Here is a 20,531-nt window from a genome sequence, read left to right as displayed (position 1 = left end):
CAAATATAACATATATTTGGATTTGTTTAACACTTTTTTGGTTACTACATGATTCCATATCTGTTATTTCCTAGTTTTGATGTCTTCGCTAGTATTCTACAATGTAGAAAAAAGTAAAAGTAAAGAAAAACCCTTGAATGAGTAGGTGTGTCCAAACCTTTGACTGGTAATGTGTATTCAGTTTCCAAATGGTAAATATTGCATTAATTGTCTGTTTATCAAGTTTACAAACTAGAATATATTTTTTACTAGAGTTTCACATATTCTACTTCTCATATGCATTCAGATTCAGTTTTCAAATTCAGTTATCTCAATTCAGATTCAAAACCAGAGACAACAACCTGGTACTTTGCCAGCCAGGAAAGGTAAAATAGAACAGATTAAATCAAATGTTCTCTGTGGTAAAAAAATAAGCTACCTTCAGAGCAAGGTAACAACTATTTCAAGGACTTGAGCGGATGTCACTGATTGAACACTACAAGCACGCAAAGATAACTATTTCACATGGGCTATATTAGCACAACAGCACTGTATGGTTTTGTGATCATGCAAGTTCATAAATATGTCGCAGCCAGCTACCATTTATGTGTCTGTAACCTGTAGATTCAGTCATATTCCAAGTCAAAGCCTTGCATGATGAATAACTTTGTCTTGACTGAGATAGTCAACTGTCTCTCTGTACTAGAAGCCTGCTTTTCTAGCTGTATGGTACTGGGCACTTTGAAGTGTGGAGCATTGACCAGCAGCAGGGTTTTGATAGAAGGCGTTTTGATGTGCTGTGCTGTGCTTAGACCTTCAGCAGCTCTCCTTCACCGAGGAGAAGGATGGAGAAAGCTATTAAAAGTAAAAAGTGAATTAGGAGTCATTCATCTATTTCTGGAAAAATAGAATGCCCTTTTCTCCAAAGTCTATGGCATAAAACTATCAGAAGGAAGGAGATGCAGGCCATTATTGTTGAATACCAGTCACTGCCTTTCCCCTTGATTGTTCAGAGGCGAGGCAGCATGCCCATTTGAACTGAAGCCCTGGCAAAATTATCGGGTGCACAACGCCCTTAGCTTTGTAAACACAAAAGCCCTTTACCATTGTTGACACACTTCCCACTGTTTGAATAAACGTTGATTCAACATAATTTCTCAACATATTGTAATGTGGAAACAACTTGGAAAATTTAATTGAATTTGAGGGGCAACACATTCATTTTAATTACTGAAATGTAAGACTGGAAGGATAGTCCATTTATTTAAGTCACATTCAACCAATCATTTCCAGTTTCTTGTAAATATCAATGCCAAGATATCTACAGCTTTCAACACAGGGTATGCCAGCTATCACAGAGTAATGGGAATCATTAATGGACAACAAAGCAGACTTCTGCCAGGTAATGTTATATCCCGACAATCTGCAACATGGACTAAATAAATCAAGTACAGAGGGTAGAGTTTGCAAGATGTTGTCCAAAACAAGAGGACATCATCTGCAAACAGTAAAAACAGATTGGGAGAATCATTGATGGTAATCGGTTCAATGACGTTGGATTGCCATACTGCTTGGGCAAGAGGCTCAAGTGAGAGAATGGAGAGTAAACTGGATAGACAGTCACCCTGTCTAACTGCTCTAGAAAATGGGAAGGAAGGGTGAGCAATTAGTGCCAGTCATCACCATTACACCTGAATTAGCGTACAACACTGTAATCAGGTTTCTAAATGTATCAACCAAGCCTAAATGTCTCAGTACCATTCATAAGTACTCCCACTCTAGCCTATCAAAAGCATTTTCAGTATCTAATGTTAAGATTGCAGGGGAACCATTTGAATCTGGAGCAGAATGAATCATATGTAATAGTCTTCTTAGAATGTCAGGGGCAAGGCGACCCCTAGCAAATCCTGTTTGAATTCCATGAACTAGTCTAGCCAAATACTTATTCAGACAGTGTGTTAGAACCTTTGAAAATGCCTTTACATTTGAATGAATAAGCGACAAAAGATGAAAACTAGAACACAATATAGTACTTTTGTCCTTCTTCATTAACAGTGAAATGAGAGCTGTGTTTACAGATTTCATGAATGAACCCTTTTAAATCGAGATATGAATCATATTCAACAGCAGAGGGACAACTTCCTTCCAGAAAAACCAACACAGTGCTGTGAAAAAGTATTTCAAATCAAATCAAATTGTATTGGTCACATATACATGTTTAGCAGATGTTATTGCGGGTGTAGCGAAATGCTTGTGTTTTTTTTTAGCTTCAACAGTGCAGTAATATCTAACAAGTAATATCTTACAATTTCACAACAATACACACAAATCTAAGTAAGAATATATAAATATATGGACGAGCAATGTCAGAGTGGCATAGACTAATATACAGTAGAATAGAATAGACTACAGTATATACACATGAGATGAGTAATGCAAAATATGTAAGTATTATTAAAGTGGCTAGTGTTCCATTATTAAATTGGCCAGTGATTTCAAGTATATGTATATACTGTAGGCAGCAGCCTGTAATGTGCTAGTGATGGCTATTTAACAGTCTGATGGCCTTGAGATAGAAGCTGTTTTTCAGTCTCTAGGTCCCAGCTTTGATGCATCTGTACTGACCTCGCGGTCTAGATGATAGCGGGGTGAACAGGCAGTGGTTTGAGTGGTAGTTGCCCTTGATGATCTTATCGGCCTTCCTGTGACATTGGGTGCTTTAGGTGTTCTGGAGGGCAGATAGTTTGCCCCCTGTGATGAGTTGGGGGGAGGGGGGGGGGGGGGTGCTCCCTCTGCTGTTTCCTGAAGTACACGACCAGCTCCTTTGTTTTGTTTACGTTGAGTGAGAGGTTATGTTCCTGGCACCACACTCCTGGCACCACAACCAGGAAGTCCAGGACCCAGTTGCACAGGGCGGGATTCAGACCCAGGACCTCAGGAAGAGCTTGGAGGGTAAAATGGTGTTGAATGCTGAGCTATAGTCAATGAACAGCATTTTTACATAGGTATTCCTCTTGTCCAGATGGGATAGGGTGCAATGGCTATTGCATCATCTGTGGATCTATTGGGGCGGTGAGCAAATTGAAGTGGGTCTAGCGTGTTGAGTAAGGTAGAGGTGATATAATCCTTGACTAGTCTCTCAAAGCACTTCAGGATGACAGAAGTGAGTGTAGTCATTTAGCTCAGTTACCTTTGCTTTCTTGGGTACAGGAACAATGAGGCCACCTTGAAGCATGTGGCGACAGCAGACTTGGATAGGGAGAGATTGAACATGTCCGTAAACACTAAAGCCCACATGCTCTGAGGATGCGGCTAGAGATGCCATCTGGGCCAGCAGCCTTGAGAGGGTTAGTGGCACTGTGTTATCCTCAAAGCGGGCAAAGGTATTAGCTTGTCCGGAAGCAAGATGTCGGTGTCCACAACATGGCTGGTTTTCCTTTTGCAGTCCGAGATTGTCTGTAGACCCTGCCACATACGTCTTGTGCCTCAGGATATGTGGTTTCCAGTTTGCACTAAGTCCAGTGAAGTTCCTTGAGGGCCGTTGTGGTATCGGCTTTTGGGGAATATACTGTACACGGCTGTGACTATAACCAAAGAGAATTATCTTGGGAGGTAATACAGTCAGTATTTGATTGTGAGGTATTCTAGGTCGGGTGAAGTTTGCCCCCTTTCTGATTTTCTCTTTTTTTTAGGCAGGCATCGCCATGTCATCCAAAAAGTTGACTCAAGTTTGCCAAAAAGCAGCCAGAAGCACCTGGATGATCATCAATACTCTTGGAAGAACGTTCTATGGACTGATAATTAAAAAATATAACTTTTTGGACAACATGGGTCCCATTATGCCTGGCTAAAATCAAACACTGCATTCCACAGCAAGAACCTCATACCAACGATCAAGCATGGTGGTGATGGTGTGACAGTATATGGATGCTTTGCTGCCTCAGGACTAGAGGTCAACTGATTATGATTTTTCAACACCGATACCGATTATTGGAGGACCAAAAAGGCCGATACCGATTAATCGGACATTTTTATTTATTTATTTATAATAATGACAATTACAACAATACTGAATGAACACTTATTTTAACTTAATATAATACATCAATAAAATCTATTTAGCCTCAGGTAAATAATGAAACATACTCAATTTGGTTAAAATAATGCAAAAACAAAGTGTTGGAGAAGAAAGCAAAAGTGTAATATGTGCTATGTAAGAAAGCTAACGTTTCAGTTCCTTGCTCAGAACATGAGAACATATGAAAGCTGGTGGTTCCTTTTAACATGAGTCTTCAATATTCCCAGGTAAGAAGTTTTAGGTTGTAGTGATAATAGGAATTATAGGACTATTTCCCTCTATACCATTTGTATTTCATTAACCTTTGACTATTGGATGTTCTTATAGGCACTTTAGTATTGCCAGTGTAACAGTATAGCTTCCGTCCCTCTGGTTAGCGCGCGCTAACTAGCTAGCCATTTCACTTCGGTTACACCAGCCTCATCTCGGGAGTTGATAGGCGCAATGCTTGACGCAATGCTTGACGCACAACGAAGAGCTGCTGGCAAAACGCACAAAAGTGTTGTTTGAATGAATGTTTACGCGCCTGCTTCTGCCTACCACCACTCAGTCAAATACTTGTATGCTCAGTCAGATTATATGCAACGCAGGACACGCTAGATAATATCTATTAATATCATCAACCATGTGTGGTTAACTAGTGATTATGATTGATTGTTTTTTATAAGATAAGTTTAATGCTAGCTAGCAACATACCTTGGCTTACTGCATTCGCGTAACAGGCAGTCTCCTTGTGGAGTGCAACGAGAGAGAGGCAGGTCGTTATTGCGTTGGACTAGTTAACTGTAAGGTTGCAAGATTGAATCCCCCGAGCTGACAAGGTGAAAATCTGTCGTTCTGCCCCTGAACAAGGCAGTTAACACACCGTTCCTAGGCCGTCATTGAAAATAAGAATGTGTTCTTAACTAACTTGCCTAGTTAAATAAAGGTATAAAATTTAAAAAAATTGGCAAATCAGCACCCAAAAATACCGATTTCCGATTGTTATGAAAACTTGAAATCGGCTCTAATTAAATCGGCCATTCCGATTAATCGGTCGACCTCTACTCAGGACCTGGATGACTTGCCTTAATAGAAGAAACCATTAATTATGCTATGTATGAGAGAATTCTGTGAGCTGAAGCTAAAGCACAGCTGGGTCATGCAGCAAGACAATGATCCAAAACATACAATCAAGTCTACATGAAAATGGCTAAAAAGTAACACATTTGAAATTTGGGAATGGCCTAGTCAAAAGTTCAGACCTAATCCCAATTTAAATGTTGTGGCAGGACTTGAAACGAGCAGTTTATGCCAGAAAACCCAAATAATGTCATTGAGTTACAGCAGTTCTGCATAGAAGAGTGGGCCAAAATTCCTCCACAGCAACGTGAGAGGCTGATCAATAACTACAGGAAGCATTTGGTTGGAGTCATTGCAGCTAAAGGTGGCACAACCAGTTATTGAGTGTAAGGGGCAATTACTTTTTCACACAGGGGCATTGGGCGTTACATAACTTTGTTCATGAGATCAATTAAATAAGTGGGTAATTGTTGTGTTATTTGTTCATTCAGGTTCCCTTTATCTAATATTTTGGTTTTGGCTGAAGATCTGATAATATTCAGTATAAAAAATATGTAAAAGTAGAGTAAATTAGAAAATGCAAATATGGCACTGTACATTTCCACAGGCATTCCATCTTACCCTGCTGATTTTCTTAAATTCATTTATTTGACAGATTCCCGTTATTCTGCCCTTGAATTGAGTTCCCATGCAAAACTAGACAGATAGCAAACAACTAACTCACAAGGCCTGAATTTTCTTGAATGAATACATTGAAAACGTTTATGTTGTGAAACTGCAAAATACAGAAAATAATATACTTTACTATTCAATTCAAACACGTAATTCATAGTTATAGGGGCACCCAGATCATCAGCCTCTGACAGCTTCTGAAGGACAAGGTTGTCACGAAAATCCTTAAAATGTTCTGTATAGAGCTGTAAACTCAGATTTTAAAAGATAATCATAATAATCAAAAAATATTGAGTTAATTGTTAACGGATTGGTAATAATGTCACCTTGAGAAGATTGAAGTAAAGATATTGAGGCCAGCTGCTCATTAAAACATAGTTTAATGGCTAGAAGATGTGATGGACGGCTACCATTAAAATAATGGTTTTGCCTTGACCTCTGAATTAAAAATGTGACATGATATTTGAGTAAGGAATTTAGCTTGCAACTTAAAAGACAGAGCTGGAGAGCATTTGAATCACAGAAGAAGGATTGCTAAGCTAATTCAAGCAAAGAATATTGGTTTTCTAAATCAGATATTCTCTTTATTCTAAATGTATTCAGATGGGATGCAAAAGATGTTGCATTGTCCTTTAATAAGTCCCTTAATCGCCTCCCAGACAATTCTCATATCATCTACTGGATCAATATTGAAGGAAATAAACTCTTGCATTTTGGATCTGAACTGAGCACAAAAGTCTTCGTTCTGGAGCAGAGATATATTGAATTTTCAATGAGGTGCTCTGGGTTTGGGAGCAGAAGTCAACAATACAGCACCATTTGCGTGGTGATCTGACAAGTTAGAATTGAGGATCTGAGTGCTCTGTAATAAAAGACATAGTGACTGAGAGGACTAAATATAATCAATCCTTGAGTGAGACTGATGTCTATGGGAAAAGAAAGTACTCTTTAACAGATCAATGTTTAAGTCTTCAAAGATCCACCAGGCTAAGGTCTGAGATCAGATGTTGGAGGGCCTTGGAAGCTGTTGTTTATGAGCTGCTCATGCTTGGTTTGGCTCTATCTACTAAATCTACTAAATAGTGAAATTAGAAAGTTTTTTTCAAATGTGGTTAGAGCATATACGGAGATAAAGGCAATTTACATACCAGATAATATACACTGAACAAAAATATAAATGCAACATGCAACAATTTCAAAGATTTTACTGAGTTACAGTTCATATAAGGAAATCAGTCAATTGAAATAAGTTCATTATTCCCTAATCTATGGATTTCACATGACTGGGAATACAGATATGCATCTGTTGGTCACAGATACCTTTAAAACAAAGGTAGCGGCATGGATCAGAAAACCAGTCAGTATCTGGTGTGACCACCAGCAGCTCGACATCTCCTTGGCATAGAGTTGATCAGGCTGTTGATTGTGGCCTGTGGAATGTTGTCCCATTCCTCTTCAATGGCTGTGCAAAGTTGCTAGATATTGGTGGGAACTGGAACACGCTATCGTAAATGTTGATCCAGAGCATTCCAAACAGGCTCAATGCGTGACATGTCTGGTGAGTATGCAGGCCATGAAAGAACTGGGACATTTTCAGCTTCCAGGAATTATGTACAGATCCTTGCGACGTGCTGGCGTGGTTACACGTGGTCTTCGGGTGTGTGGCCGGTTGGACGTACTGTCAAATTCTCTAAAACCACGTTGGAGGCAGCTTATGGTAGAAAAATTCTAATTATATTCTCTGGCAACAACTCTGGTGGACATTCCTGCAGGAATGTAAACTTGAGACATCTGTGGAATTGTATTGTGTGACAAAACGGCATATTTTAGATTGGCCTTTAATTGTCACCAGCACATGGTCCACCTGTGTAATGATCATGCTGTTAAATCAGCTACTTGATATGCCACACATGTCAGGTGGATGGATTATCTTGGCAAAGGAGAAATGCTCAGTAACAGAGATATAAACACATTTGTGCACACAATTTGAGAGAAATAAACTTTTTGTGCATATGGAACATTTCTGGGATCTTTTATTCCAGCTTGAGAAACATGGGGAAAACACTTTACATGTTGCGTTTATATTCATGTTCAGTGTAGTTTTTATAAATGCAACCCTGTCTTCACTGTCATTCCCGGAATCTATAATGCTGATATCTAGAGACCTACAGATCTTAATTTGATCACTGTCTTGGTGCTGAGAATTTTCCTGCACTGCAGGAAATGCAATCTTGTAGTGTATTTGAGGTTTGAAAAGGCTTGTACAGTTTGTAATTTTCGCTTTAAAATGTCAGACTTGATTTGCCCTAACGAAAAAATGCATCAACCCCCTACAAAAATATGTAAATTAATCCACATTCACATTTCCTGTTGCTGCAGGATTATTTTCCTGCTGTAGCAAACTGGCTCAAATTAAGATTCTACATCTGCATGAACCAATACCAACACGTCTTCTTTAGGGCAGAAGATAAGCTATTACATGGAAACGGGGATTGGAACATTTCTGAACATTCTCTTTCAACAGATGGGATTCTTGTATTAAAACAAGACATAGTGCTCACTAAAGTTCCAATGTTTGGTCCTTGATGATTCCAAGAAATCAAAGAAAGATTAGTCATGAGTACCGAAAAACCCCCACAGCAGAGTAGTAAATCAAAAGAGTGGATCTGATTAAACAGACCTCTGATGCTAACAGGAGAATTGTACATATTTAGGTAAGTATATTTATGTCATTCGTGTGGCCCCACCCAGCAATCCTTTAAAACTACCCTCCCTTTCCCCTTCCCCTTTCCCCATGCATAGGTGATATGCAGATGCAGAGTCATACCCTTATAAGCACTACTGTATATATCACTATAGGCCATACCCCTTTGTAAGTGCCATGTGGAATGGAAAATAAAAATGAAAACATAAAAAGAAAGATTCACGATTCCCAGATAGAAAACCACAGTCGAAGATAGGACTAAATCAAATCAAACTTGATTTGATTTAGTGCTATACTTTAACTTGTTGGTTGAGATAGAGACGTGAATCCAACGTTTCAATCATTCATTTGAAGACAAACTGGATATTCAACTGTGAACGCAAACAAATATCAACAATTGAAGGAGATGTATCTTCTGCTTGATTATTATTATTATTATTATAAAGTATTCAGACCCCTTGACTTTTTCCACATTTTGTTACGTTACAGCCTTATTCTAAAATTGATCAAATCTACACACAATATCCCAAAATGACAAAGCAAAAGCAGGTTAAGACATTTTTGCAAATGTTTGAAAAATAGAAATATCCCATTTACATAAGTATTCAGACCCCTTACTCTGTGCTTTGTTGAAGCACCTTTGGCAGAAATTACAGCCTCGAGGCTTCTTGGGTATGATGCTACAAGCTTGTCATACCTGTATTTAGGAAGTTTATCCTATTCTTCTCTGTGTATCCTCTCAAGCTCTGTCAGATTGGATGGGGAGTGTCGCTGCACAGCTATTTTCAGGTCTCTCCAGAGATGTTCGATCGGGTTCAAGTCTGGCCTCTGGCTGGGCCACTCAACGACATTCAGAGACTTGTCATGAAGCCACTCCTTTGTTGTCATGGCTGTGTGCTTAGGCTCGTTGTCCTATTGGAAGGTGAACCTTCGCCCCAGTCTGAGCACTCTGGAGCAGGTTTTCATCAAGGATCTCTCTGTACTTCACTCCGTTCATCTTTCCTCTATCCTGACTCGTCTCCCAGACCTTGCAGCTGAAAAACAACCCCACAGCATGATGCTGCCACCACCATGCTTCACCGTAGGGATGGTGCAAGGTTTCCTCCAGAAGTGACACTTGACATTCAGGCCAAATAGTAATCTTGGTTACATCAGACCAGAGAATCTTGTTTCTCATGGTCTGAGAGTCCTTTTGGCAAACTCCAAGCTGACTGTCATGTGCATTTTACAGAGGAGTGGCTTTCATCTGGCCACCCTACCATAAAGGCCTGACTGGTGGAGTACTGCAGAGATGGTTGTCTTTTGGGAATGTTCTCTCATCTCCACAGGAGAACTCTAGAGCTGTGTGCCTTTTCAAATGATGTCCAATCAATTGAATTTACCACAGGTGGACTCCAATCAAGTTGTAGAAACATCTCAAGCATGATCAATGGAAACAGGATGCAGCTGAGCTGAATTTCGAGTCTCATAGCAAAAGATCTGAATACTTATGTAAATAAAGTATTTCTGTTTAACATTTTTCAATCATTTGCGAACCTTTCTAAAAAGCTGTTTTCACTTTGTCATAATGGGGTATTTTGTGTAGATTGATAAGGAATTTTAAAAAAAATCAATTTTAGAATAAGGCTGTAACATAACAACATTTGGAAAAAGTCAAGGGGTCTGAATACTTTCCCGAATGTACTGTATACTGTATGAATATCGTATACATATAATAAAAGACTGTCGTTTTTTTGATTAATATCATGATTTTGGCATCCTATTTAAAGGGCTAATGGTAACTACTTCTAAACTTCTAAAGATCCGATCAATCATGGATGTCCTTTGGGCAAACCAGATGTCAATGTAGCTTTCATAAACCCAACCTCACTCCGAATTTACTTTCACATACAGCTTGTGTAGGAAGAGTTAGAGGAGTTACTTTCAACTATTCTGTTACTTAGGTAGTCTACGCAAATGAGTATGGAAGCTGATCAGTGTCAAACTGAGTAGATAGCTCAGCTGAATGATAGCTCAGCTGAATCAACCACAATTTATTTATTAAGCTAAGCATGGTTCATAGCAGTAGGCATCTGGATAGAAGACTTCTTCTCACTGAGGTGCATTTCTCCACTTATACCAGTAGGAGTCACTGTTCAGGTAGAAATCTTTTGCCTGTGGTTTCACATTTTGTTTCAATATACCTCTTTATTTAGGTTGATGGTATGATGTTAAAACAATGACATTGATTCAAACATATCATTTGACACTATCAACATTGAAACAATTATTGTTTTAGAGGGCACTGTTTTTTTCAAGATAAGAAGCAGCCTTCCATCACGACTGTTGGCTCTACTGAGGTTCACCGAGAGTGTTTGATGGAGCAAAGAGGAGGAATGTTTGGGAAAATTAGTCACATACCGTTTTCTGAGGAACTGTGGGGGATTTTTTTTTACTAACTGAGACCTGTGCATCCGCTCCCTCCAGTGATGGGCCTAGTTAATTGTCTTCCCAACTGCTGTTTGGTACAAAATGTCTAAATCACAAGATGAAAGGGAGTATGTGTCTGGGGTATAAACACTGTGGATTGACAGGTCTTTGTACAAGGAGTAAACAGCCCCTTAGCACTGCAGTCATTTTGCTACTTTTACTTACCTTTTTGGCTTTTATCACTGCAAGGGACTTACCTGCTCCATTGTACAGTGGTCCATTGTACACTGAAAGTACAGGCTCCTCATCCCAAAGATCTTGGCAATTTGTTTTGCAGAAGTTTAGAAAATGTATTGAATTCTCTCCGACTACCCAACAACAAACCAAGCAAGAAGCACACACTTTCCCCTCGCAGCATGCCTCTGTGCAGGCGACTTACACAGTGTGTAATCCAACATGGTGCTTGAGCATCTCAGCTCTGCAAAAAAATATCCCCCTGTGCCATTTTATTCCAACAACCTTGATTTAAACCTTGTTTAGCTACAGCTATTGAAGGGCTCTGAACGCAATCTGCCAGTGCCATTTTGCGACCGGAGAATTGTAAGTCCATTTTAATACATGCAGGAAGCAGGTAAAAATGCCCTTCATTAGAGACACATAAGTAAGCTTTGGAGATCCGTCCGTGTTATGCTAAATGCTGTCTGTGGGATGAAACCTCTGTAGAATAAATGACGGTGTAGTTGTAATAAGTGATCTGGGTATACCATTTATTGCACACTGGCGCTGGTTACACTCCACATGATAATTAGAATTGAAATAGGTATCTTCTGTTGCTGCAGACAGAGCACATTGCCATTGCCACCCTCAATAACTGCACTGCATACAGTAGTAGGAGATAGCTGGAATGACCTTCTGATTACCTTTCCGGGATGCTGGCTTGTACAGAGAGCAGTGTATCATTCACAGCAGCTCTGGCTGGCTTTCATGTACCCCAGTCAAAAGGCTAGCTAGCTGGAGAGTCCCCTCTGCCTCTGTAAGGAGTGGGTGCCATTAATGAATAAGTCTAGCTCTGGATCTCTCTCTGCTTGGATTAAGAGCCAAGAGAAAATCTAATGGATGAACATTTCAGCTCCAAGTTTTATATTCATCCATTTTGACTAAAGATAGTAGTGGGGCGTGAATTATTAGTTCCTAAAGGTAATATTGGGATGTGTACAAACTATAATTTCTTCATCGCTCAAAAGCGTTTGATATGCAAGTGGCTATGAATCCCTGGCAAGAAGAGAAGCAAGCAATCAGCTTTGCACAGCACATCCCTCCTAATAAGTAAAGCATATATTTGAAGTCGAGGGGTAGGCCTAGCTAGCCTACTGTACACGGGGTAAGGGTGGAAGACACAGCTGGAATTAACAGAATGCTGATGATTCAAAGCATTCTCTTTTGTTTGTTTGGAATGTTTATCCATCCACTGATATTGATCCTCCCCAAATGTATGTTTTGAAAAGGCAATCAGACAGACCAACATTAAGAGTGAACTAAAATTCACAGGCTGTGTTCCAATTGGCACCCTATTGTCTTTATACTACACAAATTTAGTCCAGGGGCCATCGAGAGTAGCGTGCCATAAACAAACCCAACCGGACAGATGTTTTTGAGAATATTTTCTATCATGCAATGGAAGTTAGAAATAACTATTGTAACTGGACTAATAAGGTGCTTTCACGGTGGCTTCTCTATGCTTAGCTTACACACGGGCAGTAAGGGGATTTAATGTGGCCAGAGATTTGCTAATGTGGCCAGAGATTTGCTGATTCTACAGGTTCAATATGACACCAGTGTAAATATCTACATGATATCCAATATTTTCATATAAGACTGTCAGGAGGGAAATGCAACACTGTGTATGTTGAATTAAAATATAAGTTCAATTGATTATTTAGAGATCATCTTTATACAGAAAAAGCATTATGTTAATGGCCTAAATTAATTATAAGTTCATACTCATAAGTATTGGAAAAGATCCTACTTGTCTTCACAGTTTTTAGTTTGTTATTCTTTTTGAGAATAATTCATTTCTCTGTAGCTTGGTGGTGAGAAAAAACACCCGTTGTTCGAAGGAAATTAATGGAGATGATGAAGTAAAAATTGAGGAAAAGATGAAGATATTTTTTGTTGTTCAAAGCAAATCATTTCGGTTTATGGTTATTTGCGATAATTCACCAGACAGGGTATGTATGAATATTCATTGCATAGTTTTTTGGTATATGACTGTGGTAATTAGGTTTACAAGTCAGGTGCCCATTAATCCTTAAGAGTCTATTGACGCACCCGTGGGTCAATCTAAGTAATTGAATAAAAAAATCCACATAATTTTGGCCTTCCGTAATCTGCGGAGGAAGGTGGCCGAGCTACAGTGGTGTTTGTCAGACCATGAGACATCAGTCTTCTCACGGAAATGTCTGTAGCATCTGAATGGTTTGACCACTCTATGAAAAGATAAGACTCTCACAAACACGATGGTGTCCTCTGGTTTGCTCTATGAACCCCCACAAGCTCCACGGGACTCGTCTGAAGTTGCTAATGCTAATGTACCAACTTCTGTCTGTAGCATCCAAACCGTTTGGGCTTCAAACTAATATGACCCCACTATGGAAAGGGGACACTCTCACAAACACGATGCTGTTCTCTGATGGTGTTCTCCAGGTGTTACGGGACTCGTCTGAAGGTAACCGATACAAATAAATGGAAGCATGTAGGTAATATTTGTCCAAAAAAAACAACAAACATTTCCTGAGCTTTCTTATGTCTCCTAGATCAGTGGTTCCCAAACGTTTTATACCCCTTCAAACATTCAACCTCCAGCTGCATACCCCCTAGCACCAGGGTCAGAGCACTCTCAAATGTTGTTTTTTGCCATCATTGTAAGCCTGCCACAGACACACTATATGATACGTTTATTGAACATAAGAATGAGTGAGTTTGTCACAACCCGGCTCGTGAGAAGTGACAAAGAGCTCTTTTAGGACCAGGGCACAAATAATAATAATATAATAATCAATCATTTTGCTCTTTATTTAGCCATCTTACATATACAACTTTATTTGTTCATCGAAAATTGTGAATAACTCACCACAGGTTAATGAGAAGGGTATGCTTGAAAGGATGCACATGACTCTGCAAAATTGGGTTGTATTGGAGAGTCTCAGTCTTAAATAATTTTCAACACACATTCTGTGCCTATCATGCTAGTGAGGCCCAAGAATCCACTCTCATATAGGTACAGTTGAAATCGGAAGTTTACATACACTTAGGTTGGAGTCATTAAAACTAGTTTTTCAACCACTCCACAAATTTCTTGTTAACAAACTGTAGTTTTGGCAAGTCGGTTAGGACATCTACTTCGTGCATGACACAAGTCATTTTTTCAACAATTGTTTACAGACAGATTATTTAATTTATAATTCACTGTATCACAATTCCAGTGGGTCAGACGTTTAGATACACTAAGTTGACTGTGCCTTTAAACAGCTTGGAAAATTCCAGAAAATGATGTCATGGATTTAGAAGCTTCTGATAGGCTAACTGACATCATTTGAGTCAATTGGAGGTGTACCTGTGGATGTTTATCAAGGCCTACCTTCAAACTCAAGTGCCTCTTTGCTTGACATCAAGGGAAAATCAAAAGAAATCAGCCAAGACCTCAGATCTTTTTTTGAGGACCTCCACAAGTCTGGTTCATCCTTGGGACACATTTTCAAAAGCCTGAAGGTACCACGTTCATCTGTACAAGCAATAGTATGCTCAGGAAGGAGACGTGTCTCCTAGAGATGAACGTACTTTGGTGCGAAAAGTGCAAATCAATCCTAGAACAACAGCAAAGGACCTTGTGGAAAATAATTGCAGCAGCGCCTCTTCAACTTCAGGAGGCTGAAGAAATTTGGCTTGTCACCAAAAGCACTCACAAACATCTACAGATGCACAATCGAGAGCATCCTGTCGGGTTGTATCACCGCTTGGTACGGCAACTGCTCCGCCCACAACCATAAGGCTCTCCAGAGGGTAGTGAGGTCTGCACAACGCATCACAGGGGGCAAACTACCTGCCCTCCAGGACACCTACACCACCCGATGTCACGGGAAGGCCATAAAGATCATCAAGGACAACAACCACCCGAGCCACTGCCTGTTCACCCCGCTATCATCCAGAAGGCGAGGTCAGTACAGGTGCATCAAAGCAGGGACCGAGAGACTGAAAAACAGCTTCTATCTCAAGGCCATCAGACTGTTAAACAGCCACCACTAACATTGAGTGGCTGCTGCCAACATACTGACTCAACTCCAGCCACTTTAATAATGGAAATGGATGGAAATTGATGTAAAAATGTATCACTTTAAACAATGACACTTAAATTTCAGCATATTCACGCGAATATGTATATACTGTTCTCTATATCATCTACTGCATCTTGCCATCTTTATGTAATACATGTATCACTAGCCACTTTAAACTATGCCACTTATGTTTATATACACTACATTACTCATCTCATAGGTATATACTGTACTCTATACCATCTACTGCATCTTGCCTATGCCGTTCTGTACCATCAATCATTCACATATCTTTATGTACATATTCTTTATCCCTTACACTTGTGTGTATAAGGTAATAGTTGTGGTATTGTTAGGTTAGATTACTCGTTGGTTATTACTGCATTGTCAGAACTAGAAGCACAAGCATTTCGCCACACTCACATTAACATCTGCTAACCATGTGTATGTGACAAATAAAATTTGATTTGAAGATGCTGGAGAAAACAGGTACAAAAGTATCTACACTGCTCAAAAAAATAAAGGGAACACTTAAACAACACAATATAACTCCAAGTCAATCACACTTCTGTGAAATCAAACTGTCCACTTAGGAAGCAACACTGATTGACAATACATTTCACATGCTGTTGTGCAAATGGAATAGACAACAGGTGGAAATTATAGGCAATTAGCAAGACACCACCAATAAAGGAGTGGTTCTGCAGGTGGTGACCACAGACCACTTCTCAGTTCCTATGCTTCCTGGCTGATGTTTTGGTCACTTTTGAATGCTGGCTGTGCTTTCACTGTAATGTTAGCATGAGACGGAGTCTACAACCCACACAAGTGGCTCAGGTAGTGCAGCTCATCCAGGATGGAACATCAATGCGAGCAGTGGCAAGAAGGTTTGCTGTGTCTTTCATGTTTCAAATATTTTTTTATTGAACACACACAAGAATGGTGTATAGGTATACAAGACAGGTATACAATTCTTATCTAAACATAAAAGAACATACAGGAACAACAAGACCCAGAGTTCTGGGTGCAGAACAAATAATACAAAACACGACATACAAAACAAGGACACGTAGAGAGAAAGAGGGAAGATGTCCCCCCTATCCCCCCCCCCCAACTGCTCGGGTGGCAGGGCCAGCACATGCTGACCAAAGGTAGATTCAAATATTACAATTGAGAGTGCGTTAAAAAGTACAAATTCTCAGCGCCGACTCGTCCAAGTAGGAGAGGAAAGGCTGCCAGATTTGATCAAATGTTGATAATTTATTGTTCAGAATATATCTAATTCTTTCTAAGTGTACAGTGTTTGCCAATTCACTAAGCCATAATTTGGTAGAGGGCGCTTCCCTCCTTTTCCAAAACAACAAGATTAGTTTTTTTGCCGAGATGAGACCGTACGAGATTAGTTGTTTTTGGGGGTTGGTTAATCCGTTTAGGGACTCAGATACTCCCAGGATTATCAGAAGCGGATCTGGATCTATTGAAGTCTCCAAAACTTCAGAGAGGATCCCAAAAATTCCACACCAATAACCATGCAAGCTAGAGCATAGGGCAAAGCAGTGGAGTAGTGTACCCTGCGTAGCCTGACATTTATCACACGTAGGGGATGTGTCAGGAAATATCCTATGCAGTTTAGTTTTGGAATAGTGTAATCTGTGTAATATCTTGAATTGTATGAGACGATGTCTGGAATTAATGGAGCATGTGTGGATATACTCCAAGCTCTCTTCCCAGTCTGCCACCGAGATGTCAGTCCCTAGTTCTTCCTCCCATTTTGCCTTGATGGCATCAGTAGAAGGTGTGCTAACAGATTGAAAAGCATCATATAGACGCGATATCAGTTTATCTGAGGTGGGGCATATTTTTATGCATCCGTCAAACATGGAAGGTTTAGCATTCTCAAATGTTGGGAGGTGTTTTCTAACGTAGTCTCTAATTTGTAGGTATCTGAAAAAATTACTTCTGGGAAGATTATAAGTTTCCCTCAGCAACTCAAAGGAAGCAAAGGTCCCTTCTATGTATAAATCCCCTATGGTACTTATCCCCAACTCTCCCCATCGCTCAAAGAAGGGGCAAAGGAGGGATTCCTGGCGACAGGGAGCATGAATGACATTGGTCTAAGCTCAAAGTGGACTTTAATTTGCTTCCAGATTCGGACTGTGCTATGTATAATAGGATTGTTACAATAAAGTGACATCTCCAGATTGACAGGCGACAAAATCACAGCGCCAATAGAGAAGGGGTGACACTCCTCACGTTCCATACTAAGCCAGCTGGATGCCGGAAGTACGTCATCCAACAGAAACGTAACAACGCGGAGGTTAGCGGCCCAGTAATAAAATATAAAATTTGGGAGAGACAATCCTCCTTCCATCTTGGATTTACAGAGGTGTTTTTTACCTATCCTGTGTGTTTTATAATCCCAGATGAAAGGATTGATAATTGAGTCCAGTTGTTTATGAAAGGATTTAGGTATGAATACTGGGATGTTCTGATATAGGTAGAGCAGTTGTGGGAGGAAGACCATTTTAATGGCATTAAATCTTCCGAGCAAAGAAATTGGGAGAGTTCTCCAAAATAGTATGTTTGCTTTGAGTTTTTGTATCAGAGAGGGGAAATTCTCTTTAAATAGTAAGGAGTATTGTTTGGTAACTACAATTCCTAGGTAGGTAAACTTAAGGTAACTTAAATGGGAGATGTTCTAGCCAGGAGGTATTTTGCGACCGTATGGGCATTAATTCACTCTTGTTCCAATTTATTCTGTATCCCGAGAAGGTACCAAACAAATTGATCACATCAAGAATAGCTGGGATACTAGCCTGGGGTTGTGTTACATAGAGGAGGATGTCATCAGCGTATAGGGAGATCTTATTTAGAGTGTCTTTAGTATTATAGCCATGTATTGCTGCATGAGATCTGATCGTCTGAGCGAGCGGTTCGATAATTAGGGCGAAGAGCATAGGCGACAGCGCACAACCCTGCCTCGTCCCCCTGTTGAGGTTAAATCGGGGCGACAATGATTGGTTAGTGAGTATTCTGGCACAGGGGTTCCTATATAAAAGCTGGATCCAATTTATGAACCTATCGCCAATATTACATTTCTGTAGGACCTTGAATAGATAGGGCCACTCAACTTGGTCAAAGGCCTTTTCGGCGTCAAGAGATATGACGGCAAGGTCCACGTTGGGTAACCTCTGAGAATACATAATATTGAAGAGGCGCCTGAGATTGAAGAATGAGTTTCTGTTAGGGATAAAGCCGGTCTGATCCGAATGGACCAATTTGCCAATTAAAGTGCTAAGCCTGTTAGCCAGAGTTTTTGCTCAAATCTTTTGGTCTGTATTAAGGAGAGATATTGGTCTGTATGACCCTACCTCTTCTGGATCTTTACCCTTCTTATGTATAACTGTAATGAATGCTTCGTCCAAAGTAGAAGGGAGAGCTCCATCCTCATTGGCCTGAACCAACATTTTGTGCAGGTAGGGAGAGAGCATGTTGCTGAATGTTTTATAGAATTCACCAGGGTATCCATCTGGGCCCGGGGTCTTGCCACTCTTTAGAGATTTAATTGTTTCTCGAATTTCATCAAGAGATATTTCCTTATTCAGGAAGTTAGAATCTTCCTGGTTCAGGGCAGGAAGATTACAGTCCTCCAAAAATGTTTGAATAATTAAGGGGTTAGGATCCGCTTTAGATGTATATAGAGTCTCATAAAACTGCCGGAATCTGTCATTGATGTCTTTGGGGGAAGAGAGTAATTCCCCAGATGCAGATTTAACCCTGTGAATCATTCGGTCACTCACATTTTTTCGAAGTTGTCTGGCGAGTAATTTGTGTGGTTTGTCACCAAACTCAAAATATTTTTGCTTGGCATAGAGAAAAGATTTAGCAATTTTAGCTGAGAGAATCTGATTATATTCAAATTTTAAAGAGGTAATTTGTTTATGTTTCTCCATAGATGGGTGGCTAGCATTCTCCCTATCCAGTAAGTGAATTTGTCCCTCCAGTTCTTCCAGTTTTCCTCTGTTTTGCCTACTCCTGGCAGCCTGAAAGGAGATGATACAGCCTCTCAGATAAGCCTTCAGTGTTTCCCACAATAATGCTGGGGAGGTCTCTGTGTTGTCGTTGGTATCAAAGAAAAATGTAATTTGGTCTTTAAGATATTCACAGAATGTTGGTTCTGTGAGGAGCTGAGGATTCAACCTCCAGACCCTCTCGTTTGGTACAATGTCACCCAATCTCAGGGAGAAGGTGAGTGGACTGTGGTCCGAGATTATAATATCATGATACCTCACATTACAGGTATAGGGGAGTAGTCTAGCATCCAACAAAAAGTAGTCAATTCGAGTGTAAACCTTGTGAACATGAGAGTAAAAGGAGTATTCCCTACCCGTAGGGTTAGCGATCCTCCATATATCAAATAAGTTCGAATTTTTTATGTAGGTATTCAAGAATTCGCTTGAATAGGAGGTAGGGGTTCGCCGGGTAGAGGATCTATCCAAATATTGGTCTAGCACACAGTTAAGGTCCCCTCCAATGACCAGGTTAGTATGAGAGATATCTGGAATCAGGGCAAGGACTCTTTTGAAAAAAGAGGGGTTGTCAATGTTTGGCCCATAGATATTTAGTAGCGTTACTGAGGTAGAGTGGATTTCTCCTATTGCGATCACATACCGACCCTCTTTATCCGCAATAGTGGTTTTATGTAGAAAGGGAATTCCTTTCCGTACCAGAATCGCTGTGCCTCTCGTCTTGGCAGAGAAGTTAGAGTGATACACTTGCCCCACCCACCTACACTTAAGTCTGCTATGAGAGTTATTCTTCAGATGGGTTTCTTGCAAAAATATAATATCAGACGAGAGTGCTTTCAAGTGGGCTAGGACCTTGCCCCTCTTAATTGGTTCGTTTAAACCCTTGACATTCCAGGAAGTGAATGTAAGCCCCGCCCTCCTCTCGTTTGTAGTTCCTATGGTGGCCTGCATACCATGTAACTTGATAAAAAGGTAAGAAAGCGCACCAAACCATCACGATCAGCATATGTAGCACCCACACCCGAGCAGTATCCAACCCACCCCTCCCCCCCTGCAAGCACCTTTACTTCCCACCCTGTTCCCCTAATTTCCCCAACACTTACCCCCCCCATCAACCCACATTTAACAGGCATGTACAAACAGGAGAGAAAAAAAAGGAAAAATAAAAATAACAAACACATTGTCTGGCCGATGCCAAAGAAGCACGGCGCGACCTCGAACAAGAGGTAAAACAAAAATAAAATCCCAACTATACGTTCACCTCTCAC

Source organism: Oncorhynchus kisutch, linkage group LG27, assembly GCF_002021735.2.
Source record: "Oncorhynchus kisutch isolate 150728-3 linkage group LG27, Okis_V2, whole genome shotgun sequence".
Classification (NCBI taxonomy): domain Eukaryota; kingdom Metazoa; phylum Chordata; class Actinopteri; order Salmoniformes; family Salmonidae; genus Oncorhynchus; species Oncorhynchus kisutch.
Note: the sequence above shows the minus strand (reverse complement) of the source record.